This window comes from Macrotis lagotis, chromosome 1 (genome assembly GCF_037893015.1).
Source record: "Macrotis lagotis isolate mMagLag1 chromosome 1, bilby.v1.9.chrom.fasta, whole genome shotgun sequence".
Taxonomy (NCBI): Eukaryota; Metazoa; Chordata; class Mammalia; order Peramelemorphia; family Peramelidae; genus Macrotis; species Macrotis lagotis.
Window position 1 is genome coordinate 652,313,935 of NC_133658.1, and position 11,915 is coordinate 652,325,849.

Consider the following 11,915-nt stretch of genomic DNA (forward strand, 5'->3'; position numbering starts at 1 on the left):
GAACTCCATGGCTTCTGGGCTCCCTTCCAGCTCTAGTGAGTTCTATAAACAGTATGAGATAGGTTAGGTAGGGAGGTTAGGCTAGCCATGGGATGGTTTGCATTGTTGTTGTTCATCATTTTTCAGTCATGCTCAACTCTTTGATACATCATTTGGGGTTTTCTTGGCAAAGATACTAGCATGGTTTGCCATTTCTTTCTCCAGTTCATTTTGCCAAGAAAACCCCAAATAAGGTCACAGAAAGTCAGAAATGACTCAGCAACAAATCTCCAGCTCATTTTACAGATGAGTAAACTGAGAAAAGCAGGGTGAAATGACTTGTCAGGTCCACACAGATCAAAAGTGTCTGAGTTCAGATTTGAACTCAGGAATATGACTTTTTGATCCCAAGTCCAATATTGTATCCACTGTATCACCTAACTAACCTCCAAGATTTACATAGTAACTCTCATTTAACCTGATACAACCTAATTCAATGAATATATATTAAGCACCTACTAAGTACAAGGCAAGTTGTGGGAATATAACTAAATGGGAAGAAAGTCGCTACTTTCCATAATCTTACATTTTACTATGATGAAATTCATGACACTTTTCAAACAGTTTGCAAGATCATGTATAGATTTATTCATGCTACATAAAGTATGCTACTTTGGTAGAGGAAACATTTCATTTTGAAATGTTGACTACATTTAGGAACAAAGTCTGGTGGGATTAGATTTAGGAAGATGGTCTAAACAACCCCCAAGAAGCCCACTGCAGTAGCTGACATGTGTACCACCCTGGCACATCTGTGAACTTATCTTGAGAGCTCTCAACTATGGCTAAATGATCCCTAGGCTGCCTTTAGAATAATTAAAAGCAAATGGAAAATAGTTCTCTGGTATTATCAACAGCATATCAACAAAACTTATGTCTTGAAATGTGCATTCAATTTCTAATATTAAAAAAACATACTTAGAACCATATGGTGGACATTATCACGCATCTTTGTGAAATTAGTAGGGGACCTATTTGAATAACCATTTTGTTTAGATCAAACTTAGGGAAGAGTTTTTTTCCTTACTGTCTCTACTTTCCCCTGCCTTCTATTCCTATCTACCATCCCCCATATTCAGAGATGAGACATCATAAAGAAGTCTGTGTGTGTTTTTGTGTGTGTGTGTGTGTGTGTGTGTGTGTGTGTGTGTGTGTGTGTGTGTGTGTGTGTTGGAAAAGACACAGTAACTTTTGACCAATTGCAATCTCTGGCTTGGGAAATAATTATTTGGGAAAATGGGCAAGTCAGGATGATATCAATGTCCAGAAAGGAAAAGAGTTTTCCTGGCACATAGTAGATGCTTAAAAAGTACTCATTGGATTGAATGATTATGTAATAGACATAAATACTTTATTTGGTTTGTTTGTTTTTTGTCTCAAACTTTAAAATAGGGGAGACAGTTGTACTCCTTTGTCTGATCTCTTAGTCATTCCTGCTAAATGCACAATCATCATATGTTGGAATTCTAGGAGAAAAGTTTTTAGAATTTTACCCAATTAGCTCTGAATCTTGGGAAAGTTAAATGAATCATTTTAATTTTATTTATTTCTCCACTTAGAGTCATTACATAGAAGTAAATACTTGGTAAATGAAGTTTTCAGAAATGAATGAATTCAATGGGATGGGTACAATTTTTTCACTTTTTTTCTTAAACTAGAGAATTACACCAAGTAGTTTTGCATTAGAATTCTAAAGGGTATAAGAATATATTCTTTTTTACTTGTGAAATATCTTTAGTGAAGAGATGAGTGTATAAATGTTGAATGGAGACTATAATAGAATCATAGTTAAAGAACTAGAAAGAATTTCAGAGGCCATTTAGTCCAACACTTATTTTACAAATGGAGAAACTTATCCAAGAAAGTTAAGTACTTTGAATGATAATATAAATCCTGTAATATCAGGAATATCATGGTTTCTGAATCCAGAACCTCTGAAATGGTGTTCTTTCTTATGTACCCCAAAGAGTAAAAATCTAAACAGCCCCCCAAAAACTCTGCATGTCATAACACCACCAGATGCTGCAGTAGCTAGAGCATGGACAAGGAGTTAGGAAGACCTGAGTTCAAAATCTGTCTCAGATTCTATTAGCCCTGTGACCGACCTATCCTCTGTCTGCCTTAGTTCCCTCATCTGTAAAATGGAAAACTACTTTTCAAATTGATGAGAGATAACAAAGATTTAATATTTGTGAAGTACTTAAATCACTTTATAGGTGCTGGTAATTATTGTTATTATTATGTATTAGTCATCTTCTACCTTCCCCCCCCTCCCAAAAGATAAGTTTTATCCATGCCCTTTAGTTTTATATTACACTCAACAAGTACAAATTTTCTACTGAACTTGAGGCCCAAGTATCACTGTTGCTCAATTTGTATTAACATTTGTGATATAGTTACAATTAGGATTATTCCTTGAGAAAAAAAAAAAAACTTAAGTACTGGGTCATGTATAATATCCCTCTGGCTAAACTTCCTTCTTAACTGGGTATACCAATATGTTGCACAGAGATACACCAGACCCCAGGGGACTTGGTACAAGTAATAAGTTCACTCTAATTAAAATATTATTTTTTCTTTCTTCTTTACATTTAGAACTGGAGAATCATAGAGCCATTCTCAATGTGCAAGTATGCTCAATGTTTGTTGAGGTAGCATCACTTTCTCTCTTTTATGTAGGCAGAAATAGTGGTGCACTCATTCAGCAAAATATCCTACCTATTCTCTCACTTCTACAAAACAACTGCATTGCCTATCTCTCTGTGCTAACAGTTGATACTTTTAGACCCCAAAGAAACCGCATTTCTTCATCAATTATGAAATCTTCATTTCAAACATTAATAATAAAAGACAAAAATATTTAGGCAAATAACTTCTAAAAGAAAGACAGTATGTTCATGTTCAACTCAGAATAATAGAATCATTAAAATAGAGTTCATCAGAGATAAAGGAAATAAAAGTGAGAAATAACCATGAAATTAGTGGATTTAGTCTGCCTTGAGTCAAACTGAACAACAAAAACAAAACCTCTTCACTGTCAGGGCTGAATCAGCAAATAGCAAAAACGCCCAAAGGATCAACCCTGTATTTACAACCCACTTGAGGTTTTCACGCGGACAGAATAGTCACTAAGTATAGATGATCCTCCCACTGCTGGTTTGTACAACTTCAAATTTGTCCCCTTCTTTGGTCTGGGCCTTGGAATACATTGGGTTTAGCCTGTGCCACTTAAGGATTTTTAGTTGATGTTTCATCTTTTGTAAAGAGGTAAAGCTTTTTTTTCCCCTTCCATGAGAAACTCTGTGGGTGACTCACCTGAGTGGGTTAATAAGAAAACAGGAAGAACTAGTGTGTGGTCTAATGAAGAACACAGTGTTCTCTAAAAGATGGACAACCAGATCTGCCACTTTTAAATTCAGATAAAATCATTTAACTTCATTTTGTATTAATTTCATTAGTTATAAAATCAGGTCATTAATATACAAGTTTTCCTTTTTTCTCTACATCAATCAGTGAATTAATCAATACATATGTGTTGGAGATTCTATGCTAGGTGCTGCAGAGATACAAAGAACAGTCTCTGCTCTCAATTTAGTTACCAAAATAGGGATGTGTATATATATAAACACACACACACACGTGTGTGTGTACATATCTGTACTTGTATGTAAATATATGTACATTATTTACATGTATTATTTATTTATATCTATTATATATTTTTTCTATTAATATCCATCTGAAAATATGACTATACAAGACATTTAGAATCATATAAGTGATTTATGAAGTGCCATACAAGTTCAGAGGAGGGAAAGGTTGGAAGGATTTTCCAGAATGCTTCACAGAAGAGGAGCACTGAGTTTCAAGAGTAGATCAGATTTCACATAAGAGAAATGTGGACAAAAATATGGACATGAAAAAATTCAAGGCTGATTTGCAAAGCAGTAAATGGATGAATTTGGTTTTCAAATATAGGAAGAAAATAAAAGATGGAGTTGGGAAGGTAAGCTAGGTCTAGATGGTTGGAAAACCTTAAATTTGGTAATTCAGTGGGAAACCACTGAAGGGTTTTAAGGACTATGTTGTTTTAGGAAAGTATTCTGATGGTGGTATACAAGACAGACAAGAGGCAATTTTCAGTAGTTGAGAAAGTATTAGATGTGAAAGTAGGTAACCTAGGTCTTATCCTAACCCTGGTCATTATTTTCTATGTGACACGGAGAAGTCACTGAACCTCCTTGAGTCTTAATTTCCTCATTTGAGAAATTGAGATAATAATATTTGTGCAATGATTGAATGGTAGGAAGTTAATTATAAACAAAGTATTCTATAAATATATATTACTATTCCTGTTGCTGCTACTGCTCATGCAAGTAATAGTACTAAAATGCATCTATGGTGCCATTAATTCTGAATATTGTTTTCTTCAATGCATTTTGCAAAATTCTATTCTCCAGTATCCATGTCTAATTGTGGCGTGGAAGTGACTCTGGTCTCTCAAAAGGTAAACTCTAACAGGTTCTTTGTTAATATTGAGCTGGTTTTTAGTTTTGTTTTTGCAAGGCAATGGGGTTGAGTGACTTGCCCAAGGTCACATGTCTAGGTAATTATTAAATGTCTGAGACTGGATTTAAACTCAGGTCCTCATGACTCCAGGGTCAGTGCTCTATCCACTGAGCCACCTAGCTATGCCTAATATTGAGTTGTTTAAGTCATATCTGATTTCCCAAGAACTTATTTGGGGTTTTCTTGGCAAAGATACTGGAGTGGTTTGCCATTTCCTTCTCTAGTTCATTTTACAAATGAGGAACTGAGGCAAACACTTAGGTGACTTGCTCAAACTCAAATAAATGTCTGAGGTTGGATTTGAACAAAGGTTTCATATGTGTAAAATAGTTCAATAATAATAATAATTAGCATATATATATATATATATATATATATATATAGTACTTTAAGATTTTCAAAGTGCTTAACCCTTTGAATTAGGTGATTTTTATTATCCTTATTTTATGTATGAATATTACCCTGGGGTTAAGTGACCTGCCCAGAGTTGCACTGGGAAGGAATTTGAATCCAAAGCTTCTTAACTCCAAGCATGCTAGGTGTCATGCTATTCCTTAATATAATCAAATCATGTAAGAATAATGATTTTAGGGCCATCACTTTTTAGATGAAACTACCTTAGGATAATTACTTTTTTATAGTAACATGTTTGCTCTTATGGCAAAATCCCATTACCTAGGAAGTTACATTGCACTGAAGTTCTCATATATCTTTTCCTCTCAATGACATTGAGAAGACAATCTAAAGGACTGTGACCTTAAGTCATTTTTATTGTACTGAATATTTGTGTACTAATTATTGTTTAATCATAAGGCATTTTTCCTTTGGTTCTAATTCAGTTCTTTATTTCATCCTTTGACTTACATGGACATCTTTATTATAATTTACTTCCTGCACTGTACAGAAATGAGTACTTAACCAGAAAAATTCAAATCTATGAGTATGCATGATGAAAAGTGCCTGCTTATTATCTACAAAATCTAGATCAAACACTTCCTGAATGTCTGCTGCATTTTTTCAGACTCTATATGTGAGTCATGTCATTTGGCATGGATCCCTAACTTCCCAAACCGCCCACATGGAAGGCCTTAACCAGTCTATATCCTAGTTTGTCAGCTCCTATCATCTGACTGACAGAGTATAGTTCACTTTGCATTGATCATTATCCCCTTCGTATTGCCAAGGAAACAGATGGAATGAAAGAAATAGGAATCAATAAGATTAAAAAGTTATATTTGATTGGTCTTCCTACAATATGTCCCTTCATTCTAAAGCCAACATATTAAGTAGGATGAAATCAAACAAATGTGTGGAGGTCCTTGATTGCTTTATTGGTGGTCTGATTTATCCTAGCTTGTCTCTTTTTTCCTTTGCATTTCCCCCTCCCCTCCATTTATAATATTTGTCCTGGGCACTTCCATCCTTGTAGTCACCATTTTGGAGTCTGCATGTTAGAAAACATGTAAAAGGAATCAAAGATACAGGTAGATACAGTAAACAGCTGGCGACACCCTTAGCAAGAAAGTTTAGGGAAAAAAGGTTCATGAGATTTTTAAGAAGGGCTTTCACTATAGTGGTCATTAGATTTGATTGCTTTTCCAGGGTTCTGAATACCTAGGACATAAAATCAGTTTAATCAAACTTAAGAGAATTGAAATCTCTCAGATCTGGAAGGTGTCTTAGTGTCTAGTCCAATCTGTACTTGACTAAGAATACCATATACAATAGACATGACAAATCATTCAAACTTTCCTTATAGATATCTAATAAGAAGGAATCCACTACTTGCTTAGGTAGCCCATTCTAAGGAGAGTCTGAGAATAGTCCACAATGTTATTATTTAAATCATGGCAATATATAGGCTCAGGATACTCTGTGGGTTTGAGAAGGAGCTAAAAGACCCAATGTCATTTGTATTGTTGGTGTCACTACAATGGAGAACCTTCACAGAAACACAATATTTCCAATTCTATTTATGTATTCTGGATCTCTAACATTCCTAGGTTTTTAACACTCCTCTAACATGATATGAAAGTAAAAAAAAATTACTCAAAGTTTTCAATTTGATATTATTGCTATCAACTCATGCAAACATATATGAAAGTAGAAATGAGACTAATAGACTGCCTTCTGTGTGGGGGAGGGAGGGAAATGAGAGTTGGGGAAAAACTGTAAAATTCAAAAATAAATAAATAAATTTATTTTAAACATTAAAAAAAAGAATGAAGGATAGACATCATCAACATCTACTCAGACAAGTCTGGGAAAGTGTTGCTTCTCCCTTTTGTCAGACAGGTGAAGTGGACATTGATAAGACTTTTTGACCAAGATTTGAGTGATTCATATCATATACCCTAGGACTCATTGTTACATAGCCCAGCCCTCATTGTCATATTTGTTTTCTCATTAATTGTTAACCAATCACAGCTGATTGTCACCCTCAGAAATATCTGCTTTTTCAAGGGCATATAAACTGTGATATAACTGCAATTGGGATCTTTGGTCTAGGAGAAAAATGCTGACATTATTAATAAAATGATCAAATGATCCAGAAAAAAAGAAGTAGAAATGAGTTATTTCTTAGATTTGCAAAAATCATAGTATATTTCTAGTAAAAAGAAAATTATACAGCTATTCAATATTTGGAAGGAACAACCTACCAACTTGCTTCTGAAAAGGAGAAAAAGTCCTGCTTTGTCAAGGAGAAGAGAATTAAATGGGTAGCTCTGATACCAATTTCTTTCTTTATTTTTTTTTAGGTTTTTGCAAGGCAATTGGGTTAAGTGGCTTGACCAAGGCCACACAGCTAGATAATTATTAAGTGTCTAAGATCAAATTTGAACTCAGGTCCTCCTGACTCCAGGGCTGGTGCTCTATCTACTGTGCCACCTAGCTGCCTCTCCCAATTTCTTTTCAAAATAGGTCTTCACACATTTCCTTCCCCTTTCCTTGGACCAGACCTTTCACTTAAATGAGAAAATGACCTCTGTCTGTGTAGTTCAACAACTACTCTACTACTTGCCTTACAGAGTTTAAGTGATTTACCCAACTTCACCTAGCCCATGTCAGAGGATGAATTTGACCAGATCTTCCTGAAATCTTAGGCAACTTTATCCACTAAACCAGTAGTGTCAAATTCAAATAAAATGGATCCCTATGGAATTTATGTTGACCTGGAAAACCACAAATTAACACTTTTATTTATTTTGTTAAACATTTCCCAAATTTATTTTAATCTGGTTTCATGGCTCCACAACTTCGAGTTTGACATCCTTGCTCTACCCCATGATGCTCACACACAAATCTAGTGTATGTGTGTGTATGTGTGTATGTGTGTATGTGTATGTGTATGTGTGTGTATGTGAAATCCATCATCTCACCTTTACAAATTGTTATTTTATTTTCTTGGCCAGGCATCAACTTGGACAACATATCTTCTGAAGTCTCTTTTAACACTGAGATTCTATCACTGTGAGTCAGTCAAAGTGAACAACTGACAAGATTTTTCACATTTTACATAGTATATAGCCTAAGGGCTTTAAAACAATCAAACATTTATTTATTTAAAATAATTTATTTTGTATTTTTCTTACAAAGTCTTCTATTTTCTTAAGACATTTCTTAGCTATAGGAAAGGTAATTGTTATATATCCTTATAAAGCTCCTAGAATAATCACACTTTTACTAGGATCTCTAAAATGAAACAAACCACCATAAAGCATATGTCACTTAGCCTAATCCCATACAGCTATATAGTTTCAGATTAGTCTACCAAAAAATTCAAGCATTTTGTTCAATGATTCTCTATTCCTTTATGTCCTTTGGTCTTCACATTGAATCTTACTGTTGTATCACAAATGCCTATACTTTCAACTTTCCCTTAGGTTTCTGTGGCTCAGCTGTGCACATCTTAAGGTTGTTCAGGATACTAAAGGGTGGACAGAATCCTTGAATGGTTCATGGACCTTGTCATAAGGAACAATAGACACATGAGATGGAAACTGGAAGGTGGGTAACTGAAATATTCCCTGGATGGCAGATGTTAAGAGTCCTGTACAGGTGGAAGAGTTTTTCATTATTATCCTACTAGGCTTTATGTTGGGTGGTTGAGCTTCCATAGAAATGCTTACAATGCTCTTATTGCTTGAATCAAGGTTAAACATACAACTGCATAGCAATGTCCCTGGCCCCTTCGTTAGTTCTGTTTTAGCTCCTCTCCAACAATGTGTCATGTAGAACAATATGATTTTCATGGAATTATAATGGTCAATAGCTAGTGAATTCATGGAAGAATTTCAATTTGGATATTTGAAGAGATTGATTCACAGATTGCCTCTGGTCTTCAGAATGAAAATATATTTTATAAGACTTAAACAACATGGCCTTTTATATAAAAAGCAAGATAACAGTTGTACATGAGTTAAAAAGAGATAGAGGAGGTGAAAAGTAAATATCAGTCAGTCAATAAAAGGTAAATGTACTATTAATACTATATCTGGAATACCAAGTCCGTGCTAATTAATCTCAGACAAAGGAGAACCTAATGAATTCACTGAAATTTTAGAAAAGAGAATTAAGAGTGGCTAGTACCCATAAAATGGATTTTTTCACCCAGCCTCTTATATAGCAAATTTGGCACTCATAAACAAACAGACCGTGTGATTGGCATTTAGTTCATATAGGCAGATCTGTCTCTTAAAGGATCAGAATTAGAGATGCCTTGCAGGACATTATGGGGATTATAATTATAATAGGCATTTTCAAAGCTCTTTACAAACATGATCACATTTAAGCTCCTACAACCCTTTAATTAAATAGATATTATTATCCCTTATTACATGTGGGAAGGCTATGAAAGGTTAAGTAACTTGTTCATAGTCAAACAGTTAGGAAGTGTATTAGGGAAGATGTCAGATTTCTGCACTCTATAATATGCACTTTATTCACTTGTCAACAAAATCACTGATAGCAAAGGACTTGGGAATGGCTCCATAACAGCACAGGAACACAAAGTTTAGGCAAAGACCTAAACCCAGACCTGTAGTGTGTGTGAGACAGGAGCAATCTTCTCCCTTCAAGTAGAACATAAGCTTCTTGAGAATAGGGGCTGTTTTTCTGAATAAATTAATGAAATACTTCCCATTCCTTTTTGCTCCTAAGAAGCAAAAAAGATTTTACTGAACAGTAGCACTGCTTGTTTTTTATTGACAAGGGTGATTATAGGAAAAGGTCTTTAATTCCTACTACCACATTAAAAATTAAGTAGCAAACAAAAAAAAATGAGGAAATTGAACCTAGCATAATAGATGCTCATTTCTCCAAATTTTGTGAATAGTAAATTTCCAGTAGTTTCTCCAAATGGTTGCTTGAAATGCTTTGTTGTTCAATTATTTTCAGTTGTGTCCAACTTTTCATGATCCCCACTTGAAGTGGTTTTTCATTTTCTTCTCCAACTCATTTTAAAAATGAGGAAACTTAGGCAAATGGGATTAAGTGACTTGCCCAGGGTCAATCAGCTAGTAAGTCTGATGCCAGATCTGACCTTAGGAAGATGAACTTTCCTGCTTCCAAGTCAGGTATTCTATTCATTGTGCTATCTACTTTATCTTAATTTTAATTTGTATCCAAATGACTTGGAACATAAAATTGAAAAATGAGAATTTTGGTCATTCTATCAAGTATTTGTCCAACATGATCAAAACAATCCATTGGACAACATTTTGTCATTGATATGATTAAACAGAGATATAACATGATAAAAGTCTAAGATAAAGCATCATTTAGCAGAAGCAGTGGTCAAGAGATGTCAGTTCTACTGGAAACAAGCTCTATGACCTTAGACAAGGTACATGCCCTTTCTCAGTCTCAGTTTCTTCATTTGTAAAATGAGAGCATTAGTCATGAAGATTTCCGAAGGCATTGCATTTGGCATCTTGCAGTTGCTGTCTCATTTTTTTTTATTAACTTTCAAGTTTAGCTCAGTGATGCAACTGATTAAAAAGTCTCTAAAAATTCAAAAATCATTTTTCCCTAAACTTCCCTACAAAATTACTATCCTTTCTAAACTAAAATATCCTCCATCACTTTGCCCCACATAATGAATTGGCTGGTTAGTGGATTGAAAAAATTAACCCATTTTTGGAATCATGTTTAACTTTAGAGGGCTGTATGCTGTGGAATACAATATATTGGATAGAGAGTGGGTCTTGAAGTTGGGAAAATCTAGGTTAAAATGCAGTTATTCAATGTAAGGGATTGTTGTGTGTGGGAGTACTGTAAACTTTCATCACCTGATGTCCTCAAGCACCAGAGCACTATTTTATTGGTGGATTGGAGAGTACCACGGGAGTGGGAGTGCACCAGGGATTGGGGGGGGATATTTAAATACTTGTATTTGGTTTAATAAATGGAGAACTAGGAGATCTTGGAGATCTTAATGGAGATCTAGGAGGTCTTGGAGTACTTGGAGAACTTGTCTACCTTGTCTCCCACCCTTCAACATTCACCTGGGTAAGGATAAGCCAGCTGGCAGGAACCTAACACTTTCTGAGCAGCTAGTCTAACAGGAACATAACAATTCAATCAGTCAATATGCATTGATTCAGCACCTACTCTGTACCAAACACTGTACTAAGCTCTAAAGATGCAAAGAAAAGCTAAAACATGATCATTTTTCTCAAGGAACTCATATTTATTGAGGAAGACAAATAATTATGTATTTATGAGGTCAAATATATTAGGTATAAAAGAAAAGCAATCTTAGATGGAAAGGTTACAGGGGTGATGGTGGTGCTGGTAGGAACTTGAACAATTGCTAGAAGTCAGGATTAGAGTTGAATCATGAAGCAAGCAAATGCTAGCCAAGAACTAGGAGTGCAGAGGTTGAACATTTCAGACATGTGTTCAGTCATTGCAAATGTACAAAGAATGGAGATAAAATGTCAGCTGGGAGGAATACCCAGAATATCAGAATAACTGGATTATAGAATGTTTGCAGAGGATAAAAATTTAAGAAGAATGGAGAAGTAGGATAGGTCCAAGGTTTGAAAGGTTTTAAAAGCCAAACAAAGGTTGTTATATTGGATCCTGGAGAAAACAGGGGATCACCAGTGTGATGGGTAGATCATGAGACCTGGAATCAGTGGGATCTGAGTTTAAATCAGACCTCATTCAATTATTAGCTTTCTGATACTGTGCAAATCACTTATTCCCAGTTGCCTCATCTATTCCAGTTTTCCCATCTTTAAATTGGGAATTCTAATAGCACTCTACCTTCCAGGGTTGTTGTGAGGAAAAAATGAAAAGTT